Below are 16266 nucleotides of genomic sequence, written 5' to 3' on the forward strand. Positions count from 1 at the left end.
TACACAGAGTTGGATACAGCTCGAACTACTCCATCACAAAAACGTCAAGTTGCAGGTTGGGGTTCGTAAATTCTAGGCTGACTCAGTGACCCGACATTCCCAGCCCTGCTTATCTGTCAGTGTCGGGGTGCTGGTGGGAAGGCAATACCAAATCTGCAACTTTGTCACGTACTCCTGTCTCTGGTTGTGTCCCTACTTACCAAGTGTCATGCACTTGCTACTTGATACAAAGGTCCTCCCTCTTCCTGATGTGGACCTATCTTAATTGTCTTTATTTCATTAGAAAGTTACCAGTGAAAGCTGCTCATCTTGAAGCTATTTGCTAATGTGAGTTGGTCAGCCCATCAACGTGTTGCTACCTTGAAGTACTTGTAATAAATTCCTTTTAATTCTCTTAGTCTTGAGTTTTGTCTCATTAATCAGGATAAAAGTCCAAAGAATTTTCTTTTCAATGGTGGCTTTCACCACATTTACATACATGAGGCAGAATCTAAAGTCAAACTATGAAGGCCTCAGAATTTTACCTTCCAATCCGCTTTTGGCTCATTTTTTTTTCAGTGACTCCCTTCCTAAGGTCGTTTTCTTCTTCCCCTCCCCCCCCCCTCACCCGGGCTGTCTTCTGTCTTTCCCGGTCCTTCCTATAGCAATAGCTTGAGCCTGTCCATACTCAAGATGCTTCCCTTTGCATCAAAACATAGACCTTTTCCTCTCTATATCCTGGATCGGTGAATGGCCAATCTGATAAGTTTCTCAGACCTAAAATTTTAATGGATGATAGTAACTAAAGCATTAAGCTTAATATCAAAAAGTCTAAGATAGTGGCAACTGGTTCCATCACTTCCTGGCAAACAGAGGGAGAAAAAATGAAAGCCATGTCAGATTTTATATTCCTGTGTTCAGAGATCACCTCAGATTGGCAACTGCAACCATGAACTGAAAAAGATGCTTTCTTCTGGAAAGTTGTGGCAATCTGGAGCATACTAAAAAGCAATGTGACTTTGCCAATGGACATTCTTATAATCAAAGCTATGGTTTTTTCAGTAGCAATGTATAACTGTGAGAGTTGGATTATAACGAAAGCAGAGCACCACAGAATTGACACAAATTGTGGGGCTGGAGAAGACTTGAAAGTCCCTTGGACAGCAAGGAGATCAAATCAGTCAACACTTAAAGAAATTTATTCAGGCTCTTCAATGGAAAATCAGATACCAAAGCTAAAGTTTAAATACATTGGCTACATAATGAGAAGATAGGACTCTTTGGAAAGCACCCTGATGTTGAGAAAGATTGAAAGGAAAAGGAAAAGGAGATGTGGGACAGAAATGCCTGCTATGGCTCAGCCTTGCTGTGGAGATGGTTAAGTATGGTTTTCATACCAGGATTTATAAAGTTACCCTTTTAGAGAACCAAATGGTACTCTTGTAGACACGACATTTCTTACACTATTCCTCTGAAAAATATGCAAGGGCAACTAGGTGACTCAGTAGATAGAGCACCAGTCATGGAGTCAGGAGGATCTGAGTTCAAATTTGACCTCAGATATTTACTAGCTGTGTTACTTAATCCCAATTACACCCTCCCCTCAAAAAAGAAGGAAAGAAATATGTAGTTTTTAGTAAATGTGTAAAAGGTGGGGAGTTAAGAAGAATCTAGACTGATGATGGCATCAGTGTAGGGAATTTTTAATGTGGAAACTTCTTTCCAAGGATGCAAATTAGTAACAACTATAAATTATAGTCTTAAGAGAGTTGCCTAGGAACAAATGATGCTACAGCTAAAAAGAAAACTCACAGGTCATTTCATCCAGTCCTGTGCCCCTAGTTATGCAAATGAGAAAACTGAGCCTCAGACAAATCACCTAGTAAGTGATAGAGCCAAGTCTTGAGGTTCATTTATCCAAATTTAGCCCTTGCCACCGTGGCAGTGGCCAAAAAAAAAAAAAAAAAAAAAAGGAACCCAGCTCTCCAGGAATTCATAGTCTAACGATATCACAGGAGAAAGAAAGAAAGGAATGAAGAAGGAAAGAAAGAAGAAAGGGAAGGAGCAAGAGAGGAAGGAAGGAAGAGAGGGAGGGAGGAAAAGAAAGGGAGGAAAAGAAGGAAGAAAGAAAAGAAGGAAAGAAGGGAGGAAGGAAGGAAAAAAGGAGGGAAAGGAAAGGAAGAGGGAGGAAAAGAACGAAGGAAGAAAGGAAAGGAAGAATAAAAGAGAGAAAGGGAGAAAAGAAAAAAGAAGGAAAGAAGGAAGAAAGGAAAAATGGAAGGAAGGGAAAAAGGAAGGAAAAGGGAAGAAGAAAGGAAGGGAGAAAAAAGAGAAGACAGAGAGAAAAAGGAGGGAAAGAAGAAAAATGTTATTAAATAACATCTGTGGGGTAGAAAAAACTAATCTATGTTGTGCTGCCCAGTTTAAAACTGAATTTGCTTTATTGTGTTTGCAGTATCTTCATTCTTGAAATCCACTTTCTGTCTCTGTTTCAGTCTTTCTCTCTTTTAGATATACGTGAAATTTCAGATTAGTAAACAGTTCAACAGAAAAGCAACATGATATAGTCAACCGAGAGTAAGCTTTGTAATCAGGTCCACCATTGCTTCTGACACATATTACATATGTGATCATGAATAATTCACTGAACTATTAAGGTGCTAAGAGATAGAGGAGTTAATCTACACCATGGAAAGATTTTTCCATGCTGAGACTTCCTTGTATTCAAAAAATCATAGATCTAGTTAGACTCTTTCCCCTAACACTACCAAAATTGAGGTGCTATATACTATTATGTTTGGTAGATGGTATCCTTACAAAAACTTAAAACCTCCTTCTTTTCCTTGGTTCCACCCACCTCCTACGCTCTTCCAGAAAGCTCATATTTGCTTAAAGAACCTTTCTGATCTTCTCCAAGACTCAATCCCATTCAAATTACCCAAATATGAAGAATCTGGAGGATGGTAATTCTGGCAGGATCCCTATTTGACCAAAAGAAGACCTTTCCTTCAAAAAGAATAATAATTTGATTGCCAAAAAAGAAAGGAAAGCATTTCTCATAGCTATCCCCAGCCAGATATGACAAGGTACTTTTTCTATCCTTCCACTTCACCACAAATTAGAAATTCTCTCTTAAAACAACAAGATCTTACCAACCCAGTGGTTCTCCTGTCACGCTGATGATGATTTTTCATTCAAAATAAAGTTAAACGTTTAAGGTTTCAGGCCAAATGCTTTCAGCAAATATTTGCTATTCCAAAGTGTGGGGATCTGATTGGGCTGTTACTAATTAACTTCCGGGATGAGTGCAAGAAAATTGGAGGTCAGGGGTAGAATTAACCTTCTCACATGTGTGAATCAAGCCATTCCTGGCATTTGTAGGACACTGAAATCTCCCAGAAGAAACCTTCCCCATCTTCTTCCCCCACCCAGATCTTCCCAAAACTGTTAGCAAGGGCCTGAGATTGTACCTGTTATTAGGTATTATTCTTTAGGTTAAGATTCTAACCTTATTAGAATGTAAAGTGTCCTTAGGCTGGAGGAATACTTTTATATTGTTATTAGATGATATTCAAGCTACAAGGGACCACCCTCATTTTATATATGAAGAAACTTGGGGGCACAGTAAATGGAACAGAGGCTCTTAAATTTTTTGTACTTGTGGCTCCTTTTCACTCAAGAAATTTTTATGTGACTCTGGGCATGTAAGTATGTAAAATAGCTATGCAAATCAAACATTTACTGATAATAAATCATAATTTTGCAACTACATATGGGGTTTCAATTCAGAATTTAAGAAGCTCTGGGATAAAGCACCAGCCCTGGAGTCAGTCAAACCTGAGTTTAAATCTGACCTCAGACATTTAACATGTACTAGCTGTGTGACCCTGGGCAAGTCATTTAATCTTGACTACCTGGAAGGAAGGGAGGGAGGGAAGAAGGAAAGAAGGAAGGAAGGAAGGAAGGAAAGAAGGAAGGAAAGAAGAAAGGAAGGAAGGAAGGAGGGAAGGAAGGAAGGAAGAAAGAAAGGAAGGAAAAAAGGAAGGAAGGAAGAAGGAAGGAAGGAAGAAAGAAAGAAGGAAGAAGGAAGGAAAGAAGGAAGGAAGGAAGGAAGGAAGGAAGGAAGGAAGGAAGGAAGGAAGGAAGGAAGGAAGGAAGGAAGAAGGAAGGAAGGAAGGAAAGAGAAAGAGAGAAAGGAAGAAAAAAGAGAAGGAAGGAAAGAAAGAATGGAGGAAAACAGGAAGAAGGAAGAAAGAAAGAAAGAAGGAAGGAAAAAAAGGTAGGAAAGCAAGGAAGAAGGAACAAAGGAGGAAAACAAGGAAAGAAAGAGGGAGGGAGGGAATGAAGAAAGAAAGATAGAAAGGAGGTAAGGAAAGAAAGGAGGAAGAAAGAGGTAGGAAAGCAAGAAGGAAAGAAAGAAGAGGGAAGGAAGGAAAGAAAGAAGGTAGGAGGGCAGGGAGAAAGGAAGAGAAGAAAGAAAGAAAGAAAGAAAGAAAGAAGAAAGAAAGAAAGAAAGAAAGAGAAGAAAGAAGAAAGAAAGAAAAGAAAGAAAGAAAGAAAGAAAGAAAGAAAGAAAGAAAGAAGAGAGGAAGGGAGGGAAAAAGGAAGGAAGGAAGGAAGAAGAAAAAGAAAGCAGAGAGGGAAGAAAGGAAAGAAAGAAAGTAGGAAGACAGGGAGGAAGGAAGGAAAGGATGAAAAAAGAAAGAAAAGAAAAGGAAGGAATTAAGGGAGGGAAAAAGGAAGAAAAGTAAGAAAGAAAAAGAATGAAAGGAAGGAAGGGAAGGAAAGAGGGAGGAAGGAAGGAAAGAAACTGGGGCTCAGATAATGATTTGCCTATCATTTGTTGTGGTGGTTATTCAGTCTTTTTTTCAATCATATCTAATTCTTCGTTAAACCTATTTGGGGTTTTCTTAGTAAAGATATTGGAGTAGTTTCCTTCTCCATTTTTTTTTTTTTTTACAGATGCAGGGACTGAGACAAACAGGGATAAGTGGTTTGCCCAGGGTCACACAGCCCATAAATAACTGATGCCAGATTTGAACTCAGGAAAAAGAGTCTTACTGACTCTAGGATTAGCACTGTATACATCCAGCTGCCCATAATTACACTGATAAATAATAAAGCTGGAATTCAGATCTGAAAAAGACTATATCCAATTCAAGGATTTTCTTCATTATATCATGATACTTCTCCAGAGGATTTGGGGCAACAGATAGAGACAGGAAAACTCTTAAGGAAAGAAAAAAGAGACTAAGAAAACTCCCAAGAAAAACTCCACAATTTTTCTAAAGGATTCTGTATCACAGAATTTTAAATATGTGAATCATTGGACTGACAAAGGACTTCATAGATCATCTAACCCAACACCATTTTGAGAGAGGGGAAATTGAGGCTCAGGGAGGTATGATTTGCCTCAAGAGATTAGAGCAAAGGAAAAGAGAATGAGGAATAATAAAGAGAGGTTTTGAAGTGAGAAGGATAGAAGCATGTTAATGCTCAATGGCCTCTCTTCATAAAACGAGGAGGGAGTGGAGATCCTCTGCCAAGAAGAATCAAGGGAGCTGGCAGGGTCTCAGAGACTTACAATCTGTTATAATCCATCAATTCTATGGAGTGAGGCTCAGGAGAGTGATGATTTTTTACAGAAGAGGAAATTCACACAGATTGCAAGCATCACTACTTGATTTTGAACCCCAGTCCTCTGTCTGAAGAACTAGTGTTCTTTCCACCACGAGGAAGAAGGTTTAATAAATATGAAGAGAAAGATTTGGAAAAGCTGCTCAGGAGAGTGTGGTAGAAAATCAATTGTGATGGACAGACTGAGAATAATAGCATAAATTCATAAGGAATGCAGTTAGTGTGGCAAGCAATATGACTTTCTTCGGTACATTCAATCCTGTGTTAGTAAAAACAGAAAAAACAGAAAGTGGGAGTCCAGAATCATGTGCCTAGAGATGGGACCAGGAGTCAAGAGGTTCAAGAGAACCTGAAAGTGTGGGGTTAAATCTGTGATCTAGGATGTAAAAGGCAGAAAAGGGAGATCAGAGCAAGTGTTTTAGACTGGGAGAACAGGTTAAGACAAAGGGGCTGAAGGTCCTGGTAAGGATTAAGAGTAGGGTTTACGAGAATGAAAATGAAGCAGTTATTGAAGAATGGGAGGTTTTGTGTTTAGAGAGAAATTTCAGAGTTATAAATCATAGAGACTGCACCGTTATAAGTACTGATCAGATAAAGGCTGGGACGTGTGTGTGTGGGGGGTGTGTGTGTGTGTGTGTGTGTGTGTGTGTGTGTGTGTGTGTGTAACAGAGGTCAAATGCAGATGATCACCCTGAGAGTCTAATAAATTGATGAAATGAGAATAATTGATACAGTAACAATATTGCAAAAACAACTTTGAAAGCAGAAAGAATTTTGATCAATATAGTAACCATCCATAATTATAAAGGACCAAAAATAAAACATTATCCGTTACTGAGAGGTAATGAATTTAGCATTCAAAATAAGACATAGATAGATAGATAGATGGATGAATAGAGATATAGAATGTAAATATATAGATACAGATAGATAAATGTATATGTGTATATACACATTAGAGGCAGCTATATGATTCAGATGTTCTAACCTGAATTCAAATCTGGGTTTCAGATATTTATTATCTGGGAATATCATTTAACCTCTTTTTAATCTGATTCACTGAAAGAGGAAATGGCAAACCATTCCAATATTTTTGCCAAGAAAACTCCACGGACATTATTAGTATGATAAGGTTCATGGAGTCACAGAAAGTCAGTCATAACTGAACAACAACAATAAAATACATACATATATGTATACATACATACATACTGTATTTGTATGCAACCATATATAGAGGGAATTTATTTTCCTTAGCCATGTATATTTGTAACAAGAAATTTTTTTTTCTTAATGGGGTGGAGAATGGGGAGAGAGAAAATAGATTTGTCTTTTTTAAAATAGAGAGGTAGAGGTGTTCTACAAATGTGGAATGGTACGTTCATTGCATTATTAGTATTCCTTAGTTATTTTACTTTATTATAATAAAACCTCTATCCAAAATAGGAATAACCTATAAATGTTTGCAATATAAGAAAAAAACTAATCATAAAAGTTTTTTTAAATAAAAAAAAGAAAATCAGGATATGAGGTCAAATTTGAATTTCAGTTTTCAAGCTGAGAGAGACTTGCATCCAATTTGGAGTCCAGCGGCCATTTCCCAATCCAACCACATTGAAATCATCACTTAAGCTACTCAGTACTACTTTTGCTACTGTGCACAATTAAGAACTTGGTATCTGGTGAAGCACAGTTGGTGGTACAGTGGCTAGAGTGTTGGCCCTGGAGTCAGGAAGACTCATCTTCCTTAATTCAAATTTGACCTCAGATACTTATTGGCTGTGTGACCCTGAGCAAGTCACTTATCCTTGTTTGTTTTTTCCTCATCTGTAAAATGAGCTGGAGAAAGAAATGGCAAATCACTCCCATTTCTTTGCCAAGAAAATCCCACATGGCGTCATGAAATGACTGAACAAGAAGATCTGGCAGAAGCTTTCAGAAGCAGTGTTATTTATATTCCTCAATAAACCCCAGAATCACAGGAAAATGGAGCTGAAAGGTTATTAGGTGCTGAGAACAAATAACATCAGAGCTGGAAGGGCACTTGAACAAATTTAGAATCATAGAATCCTAGCAAAGTGTCTTATATATACATTAAGAAAGAGAAAAGGGCTGGATCTGTGATTATATTGGTGAAAGTGGTGCCGAAGAAGGAAATTTCTCTTCCAAGACAGATCAGCACCTTCTCTGCAACTTATAAAGCTCTTTCTTCCCCTTATAGAAATATTAAGCAAGGATTTTAAAATGCTCCTACTCTTAAAATGCAAAATAAGACATGTATTTTTACATGGCTAATGAGAGGATTTGTTTTGCTTGAATATGCATATTTGCTACAAGAGTTTCGTATTTTATTTCATTTTCCTATAGAAAATGGGAAGAAGAAAAAAATAAGTGCTTTAAAATTGTTTTTTAAATAAAATTTTAAAGTATTCTAATCTGAAGCATTTGGAGTAATCTAAGAGAGGGAAATCTTATCAATGTTGAAAACAAAATCTTGCTGCCCCTTTTCTCTAATTTAGTTCTCCCTTGAAATAAATAGGAGGGTGATTAGATAAGAAGAAAAAAAAGGAACAGATATTAAGTTCCTACTATGTGTTAGGTGCTGTACAATTATCATCTCATTTTATCCTCACAATAACTCTGTAAAATAAATGTTCTAATTATCCTCATTTTACAACTAAAGAAATTAAGACAGAAATTTAATGATACCCGGGGCCATGCTTCTATTAAATGTCTGAGACCATATTTGAACTCAGCTCTTCCTGATCCTACACCCAGTATTCCTACACATTGTTCAAAGAACAAAGAGCCTATTTTTGATTTATTTTCTTCATGCCTTGAAAAAATAAGATACACCTAAAAGAAGGAAGAAATTTCTTTGCTTACTTCAGTTACATTATTGTATAGTATATAAGACTATACTGGCCAGCTAGAAAGGAGAATCCTTAAAGTACTGGATGATTTCAGGAAAATGATTTTGCAAGAGTGACTGAAAGTTGAGTATTGTTTTGTTTAATAAAGCAAACTTTTAACTGAACTATTTCCTAATCTCTGAGCCCTGGCTTTGCTGGAAATACCTCCTGTTCAATAATTCTACAAATTGGGATTTGAAAATGATTTGTGAGAAAGAGAGATGTCTGAGGGTACATCAGTCTGTACATTTTTCTCTCTCAGAAGAATAATTTTTGAAATAGAGCAACAATAAATTAAGATGATTATGGCAGACTTGAACTTAACAATACAGAATACAACATTAATTTATTTTCCTTTGATAAGTCTTTTAAAAAGTGTTCAGAGCACTGGTCCTGCAACCCAAATGTGTGAAAGACAAGATTTAAAATCAAATTTTGCTAGATCTGAAGTGATCTCTCTATCCACACTGTCTCCTGATAACCAGAGTGAAAACGAGAATGAAAAATAAAATCTTTTCTCTAAACTTATCAAGTTATGGGATCATAAGCTTAGAATTGGAAGAGACTAAGAGATCATAATTGATAACTGTTAGCTTTTATATAGTTTTGGGGAACTAGGTGGAACAATGGATAGAGGACTGGAACTGGAGTCAGGAGGACTCATCTTCCTGAATTCAAATTTGTTTTCAGACATTTACTCACTGTGTTACACTGGGCAAGTCATTTTACCCTGTTTCCCTCTGTTTCCTCATCTATAAGATAGGCTGGCAAAGGAAATGGCAAACAACTCCAGTATGTTTGCCAAGAAAACTCCCAAGGGGTGAGGTCACAAAAACACAGCAAAATGCTTTAAGATTTACAAAACACTTTACAAAAATTGGCTTATTTGGTACTGTAGTGGAATTTTGAGGGCTCTCAAGAGGGTCAGTACTCACCAATCTGAATTCTTAAGATCAGGGTCAGATAAGAGCAGAAAGGAGCCAATTAAAAGTGAAGCCAACAGTCATTTATTCCTGCCAGCTTGGGTATATACCAAGATGCAAAGTATCTACAATGAGCCTGGGGTAAGAGGTTCCTTATAGACATATTTTTAAGGCAGCATTCATAAGATAACCATTATTCAAAGTAACAGTGTATGAAACAAAGAAAATAAAGGAAGCTATTCATAAAACAGAGGTGGTTATGCAAAAAAGAATAATATACTTGGAAAATATGTATTGTTAATTATACAAGAGAGAGTCTAGCTAGTCTCACTAAACCAAAGAGATCTGTCCATTGGACTAGACTAGTAGGAAAACTTTCCCAGGCCTCTGGGATCCTCCCTTGGGCCCCTAAGTCTTTTTGTATGGATGAGACGCAAATCATTTACAGTAAAATGGTTGATACGGAACAAAATGGAGTCAACATGTTTTTTAGCAAGGCTGTCTAAGAGGGCAGGATCTGTGTGTCAAAAAAATTCATGAGGCAATCCCAGGAATATGGGTAAAGGCTATTAGGAGGCCCACTGGAAGATACCAACCTTAGGAAATCTGATGAAATCAGTCTCTGGGGAGAGGGGAAGGTCTGCTCCCACAACACTCACCAGGAAATACCTGGCAAGTTTTATATTATATTATTATGTTGTTATGTTACATTATTATGCTCCATTATGTTATATTATATTATTATAGTTTCTCCTTTTACTCTTAACATTGAGAGAGGTCAACCTGTAAGGTGGAATTTGAACTCAGGATTTCCCAATATCCAGTATTTATCTACTGTGATATCCAGTTTAGCCTCCTGTCTGAAGCCCCTAGATTAATATGAGAAACCTTGTCAGTCTTTAACAATCAATCTCTCTGTGTCTGTGTGTCTGTATCTCTCTGTCTGTCTCTCTCTGTCTTTGTCTCTGTCTCTCTGTCTCTCTTTTACACACACACACTCCCCTAATTTACTACTCCCTTGAAATAATTAGACAGGCAAAAAAGGAACAAACATTTATTAAGCTCCTACTGTGTGCCAAGTACTTTGCAATTATCATTTTATCTACCCTGAGATGATCTCATTATCCCTGTTTTACTATTGAGGAAATTGAGAAAGATAGAAGTTTAGTGACTTGCCTAATGCCATATAACTATTAAGTGTTTTAGATCACATCTGAATTCTGATACCATATCCAGTGTTCAATCCATTGCATCACTGAGTCAGAGATTGAGCAATTCCAAGGACTACACAGCTAGTAAATGTTTGTGGCAGTTTAAATCTAAGTCTTCCTGACTCTGGACTTAGCACTCTAGCCACAAGGCCACCTTACTTCTTGCAAATAAATAAGAAGGAAAAATAAAAACACTTTATGAAGTGAAAAAATATTGAAATTGAAAAATAAAAAAACTAATTCATTTATTATGAAATAAAAGGGGTCAGAAGCTTATGAAACAGAAATTAATAAAGATTAATAAATAAATTAATAAAAATTAAAATTTTTAATCTTTAGATCAGAAATGTAAGAAGCTAGAAGTTTTTCTGATACCTTTCAGTTGTCCCATTGCTTGTTAGATTCAACATCTAGTGATTAAAATATAAATTTCAAGCTTCTTTTGCTTTTCTTAAGAAAGGAAGAAATCTTACTAGCCTGGCTTAAGGGAACTAGCAACAGGCCAGCCTTCAGGAAATCAATCTTAACTTGCCCTATCTCTGGCACCTTCCCTGTTGGAACCTCAATTTCTTCTGTTATATGAAGGAAAGAAAGAAACATTTTTTTTTTTTTAGTATCTATTCTGTACCAGGCAACTACAACATCCTGGAAGGTAGAGAATATTGTTATTTCCAAATTTTTTGCAATGTGAGGAAACTGAGACTGAGGTTAAGCGGTTTATCCAGGGTCATATAACTAGTAAGTATCTGAGACTGATTTAAATTCATCTCTCCCTGACTTCAAACCCAGCACTTTATTAGTTGCTAGAGCATTGCACTAATAATCTTTAAGACCTCCTCTACTCCAAAAAGTCTATGATTTTACATTCATCCGATATATTAATTATGTATTGTTTTTTATTTGTTTTTTATCAATGAAAGCAAGATTTCAAGATAATGTGGAATATATTGGACAGAGAAAAAATGGAGATAATGAATATAACCTGAGGAATGATTGAAATGAAGAATTCTGGGAAGTCTCCCTTTCTCTCCTAAAACCCTCCCCCTGGGAACTATGCATCCATTAGTGGTGTGCCTCTGTAGGAGGGAATATTTCTTTTTCTATTCCTGAAATAGTAATGGGGAGGGGGCATCCAGCATTCATTAGGTCCTGAGGTAAGGAAGGACCAAGGTCAATAAAACAGAAGAAATAAGCAATAATATAGTTAAAAGGCTTTCTTCTTTTAAAAGCATTTTTGCACATATTATCTGTTAGGAGCCCTGAAACCATCCTGGAGGGAGCAGACAGGGCAGAGAGTGTTATCCTCCTTTTGATCCCCATCACTATCTGTCTTTAAGGCTTAACTCAAAGGTCACTTCCCTGATATCTTCCCTGATTCCTCTAGCTAGAAGTGATCTCTCCCTCATCCGATCTCCAGCTCTTTACAATCTTTTTACACACTTATCTGAATTTGTGATTTATTAGTCTATGTCCATGTCATCTCCCTCTGCTCCCCAGGGGCAATGATGGTACTTTATTTGTCTTTACATTTCCTCCAGTGACTTGCATATGTATCTGCACAAAGAAGCCACATAATAATGGCTAAGTAAATAAATGAACAGATAAGGAAAAGTCAATTTGGCAAAAAGAAGAGATTTGGCCAAGATCATTCAGCAAGTAATCAACAAGCATCTAAATATCTACAATGTGCCCAGTACAGTAGAGTCAGGGCTACTAGCCAGAGTACTGGATTCCAAATCCAGTTCTCTTTCTCTCTCTGTCTCTATCTCTCTCTGTCTCTGTGTCTCTCTTTTTCTCTCTTATTCTGTCTCTGTCTTTGTCTGTCTCTGACTGACTATCTCTCTCTCTCTCTCTTTGTCTTCTTCCCTCTTCTCTCTCTCTTCTCTTCTTTTTTCCTCTCCTTTAATTCATCTTCTATTTTGTCATATATGTTATAATGTGTGTGTATATATATATATATATGTATATACATATTATCTGTGTTTCTCTTCCTCTTTCTCTCTCCTTTTTTCTGCCACTTCCCTTACTCTTCCTCTGTGTCTCTCCTCTTCTCTCTCTCCCCTACTGCTTTCTGTCCAATTGACAATTTGATGGAACACCCTCTTTCTTGAAAACTCCTTGCTCTGCTGTTTTAGAGTTCTTCTGGGTACATTTTTTTTTTTAACAAAATTAGCTTCCAAAATTTCTCCCACTGGCAATTTTTGGTAATTACTTGTGATCAGCTAATGCTTTGAAATCATCCAGCTGGCTGAGATAAAAGGGAATGCAGAGTCTGCAGTTTCTTGAAATTTTCTTTGATCTCTTCAGACCCAAAGGAATGGGGAACAGTGGGGGTGACATACCACCAGTAGCATCTAAGTCATTCAAAATGCCCATAAATGAAGGTGGTGAAGTGGGAGTATAGGACTGGGATGTGATATGTTTGTGTAACTTTTCCTTGCCTCTGATAGAAGTAACTCTTCTAAATTAGAATGTTGTCTTGGCCCCTCTCAGAACAATTTAGGGAACACGGAGTGGAGGAAGTAGATAAAACAACAACAAATAGTGAAAGCTGCCAGAACTAGACAGGCCTTGTCCTCACTGTACATATTGGGAAATTTGAGACAGGAAAAAGAAAATAAGAGGAAGAAGAGAGAGAAAGAGAAAGAAAAAAAGGAAATAAGACAGAGATAGATGATAGAAGAAGAAGAAGAGGAAGAGGAGGAGAAGGAGAAGGAGGAGGAGGAGGAAGAAGGGAAAAGGAGGAGGAGGAAGAAAAGGAGGAGGAGTAAAAGGAAGAGGAGACAGGAGAGAGAAAAGCAAAGATTATAAGCAAATTAGAAGAACCCAGGATAGTTTACTGCTCAGATCTGTGGAGAAGTAAGGAATTTGTGTCCAAAGAAGAATTGAAACTCATAATTGAATACCCGATAGATAATTTTGATTATATTAAGTTAAAATTTTTTGTACAAACAAAATGAATGCAGACAAGATCAGAAAGGGAGCAATAAATTAGGAAATCATTTTTACATTTAAGTGTTCTTATAAAGGCCTCATTTCTAAAATATATAGAGAATTGACTCAGATTTATAAGAATCCAAGCCATTCTCCAATTGATAGTCAAAGAATATGAACAGAAAATTTTCAGATAAAGAAATTAAAACTATTTCTAATCATATGAGAAGGTGCCCTAAATCATCAGAGAAACGCAAATTAAGACAGCTCTGAGGTACTACTACTACACATTTCTCAGATTGGCTAAGATGACAGGAAAAGAAAAGGATGAATGTTGGAGAGGATGTGGGAAAACTGGGGCACTGATACATTGTTGGTGGAGTTGTGAACTGATTCAACCATTCTGGAGAGCAATTTGGAACTATGCTCAAAAAGTTATCAAACTGTGCATACCCTTTGATCCAGCAGTGTTTCTACTGGGCTTATACCCGAAAGGGATTTTAAAGGAGGGAAAGGGACCTATATTATGTGCAAGAATGTTTGTGGCAGCCGTCTTTGTAGTGGTAAGGAACTGGAAACTGAGTGGATGCCCATCAATTAGAGAATGGCTAAATAAGTTATGGTATATGAATGTTATGGGATATTATTGTTCTGTAAGAAATGATCAACAGGATGAATATAGAGAAGATTGGTGAGACGTACATGAACTGATGCTGAGTGAAATGAGCAGAACCAGGAGATCATTGTACATGGAAATAAGAAGATTATAAGACAATAAATTCTGATGGACTTGGCTCTCTACAACAATGAGATGATTGAGGCCAGTTCCAATGATCTTGTGGTGAAGAGAGCCATCTACACCCAGAGAGAGGACTGTGGGGACTGAGTGTGGATCACAACATAACATTCTCACTCTTTTTGTTGTTGTTCACTTGCATTTTGTTTTCTTACTCATTTACTTTCTTTTTTGATCTGATTTTTCTTGTGCAACAAGAGATTGTATAAATGTTTATATATATTAGATGTAATATATGTTTTAATATGTTTAACATATATTGGATTGCTTGCCATCTAGGGGAGAGGGTAGGGGGAAGGAGGAGAAAATCTGAAACAGAAGGCTATGCAAGGGTCAATGTTGTCAAATTATCTGTGCATATGTTTTGAAAATAAAAAGTTTTATAAAAAATTAACAAGAGAGAGAAAAGGGAAGAAGAAGAAGAGGAAAGGGAAGAAGAAAGAGGAGGAGGAGGAACAGAGAGAGAGACACACACATACAGAGAGAGAGAGAGACAGAGAGAGAGAGAGAGAGAGAGAGAGAGAGAGAGAGAGAGAGAGAGAGAGAGAGAGAGAGAGAAGGAAGGAGGGAGGGAGGGGGAAAAGAAGAACAGGAAGAAGAGATCGAGAGAGATTGCCAGTCTAAATCATTTGGGTCCTCAGGCCACCACTGTCTCTCAACATCAAGAATTGACCAATTTTTCTAAACATTATACACTTTTTTTACTCTCTGATACTCCTACATAGCCTACTTAAAGCATCTTCAGTTCACCCAAGGAATGCCTCTCCTCTAGCACATGGTACAACCTTCTCCTTCTCCTTCATCCAGTCTCTCAGTATTTTATTGGTCTCTTATTTATGCACTTGAGGATTTGGGTTACTCTTTGGATAAAAATATTTTATACTTCTTTGCATCCTCCATAATATGTTTCATTAGGAGTGTGGGATAAGCCATTCCTTAAGTCTTTCCTAACCTAATGAGTCTTGCCAAGTTGCAATCAGAAACTTTCTTGGAAAGTTTTGTTCTGTGGGGATATGAATTCAGAAGAGTGACATTCAAAAAATATAGGATGTTAGAACTAGAAGGAATCTCAGAATATAAGAGAGGTCAAGGTACTTTAAAGATCATCTGGTTCAATTCTCATTTAACTGAATGGGGAAACGAGGTCCATAGTCCAAGGTTATATTCTTCCCTTTCCTTCTCAGTCTAAAGAGGAAAAATGAAGGAATTATTTTCTGCTGCAGGAACCAATTTCTTGTTAAAAAGAGAACTTTCTCTCAGAGAGAGAAGGAACCAAGGCTAGAAACAGCTAAAAAAGATTAAAAATGATTCCAAGAATGAGCTCCTGATATCAGAATTCTAGAGATGCTCCAGTTTTTCCTTATCTAACCTGATCACAATTGAGGAGTTCAGAAATGACATAGGTTTCCCTTATCCTAGATGAGATCACAAAGGCTCCAATTACCTTTGTCAACCCTCATAAAACCACACACCCCTGACAGTCCCAGACCTTCCAGAATTTCTCTGTCTAGAGAGGGATGATTCCTTGGTTGTGGCTACCTGTGGGCCTTCTCCCAGAGCCAAGCCAGGATTAGGACCCACCTGTGTTGCTGTGGCAAATGCACAGCTTTTTGTGTCCTTTTTGTGAATGATAATTTCACTAGCACTTTGCAAACTGTCAATCAGTGTTACCATTAATTTTAGTAAGTTTAACTGTGTCTCTTTCTTGACCTGTCTTTTGTAAACCAAACTGAAACAATATCAAGAAAAGGAAAAATGAAGATAAGCATGTACATGTCTTCCTGAAGATAAAATTGAAAATGAGGATAAAATATCTAAAGAAACACAAAAAGAATGATTTCAAACACTCCATAATACTGTGAGCTATTATCAGT

The sequence above is a fragment of the Antechinus flavipes genome, chromosome 2 (genome assembly GCF_016432865.1).
Source record: "Antechinus flavipes isolate AdamAnt ecotype Samford, QLD, Australia chromosome 2, AdamAnt_v2, whole genome shotgun sequence".
Lineage (NCBI taxonomy): Eukaryota > Metazoa > Chordata > Mammalia > Dasyuromorphia > Dasyuridae > Antechinus > Antechinus flavipes.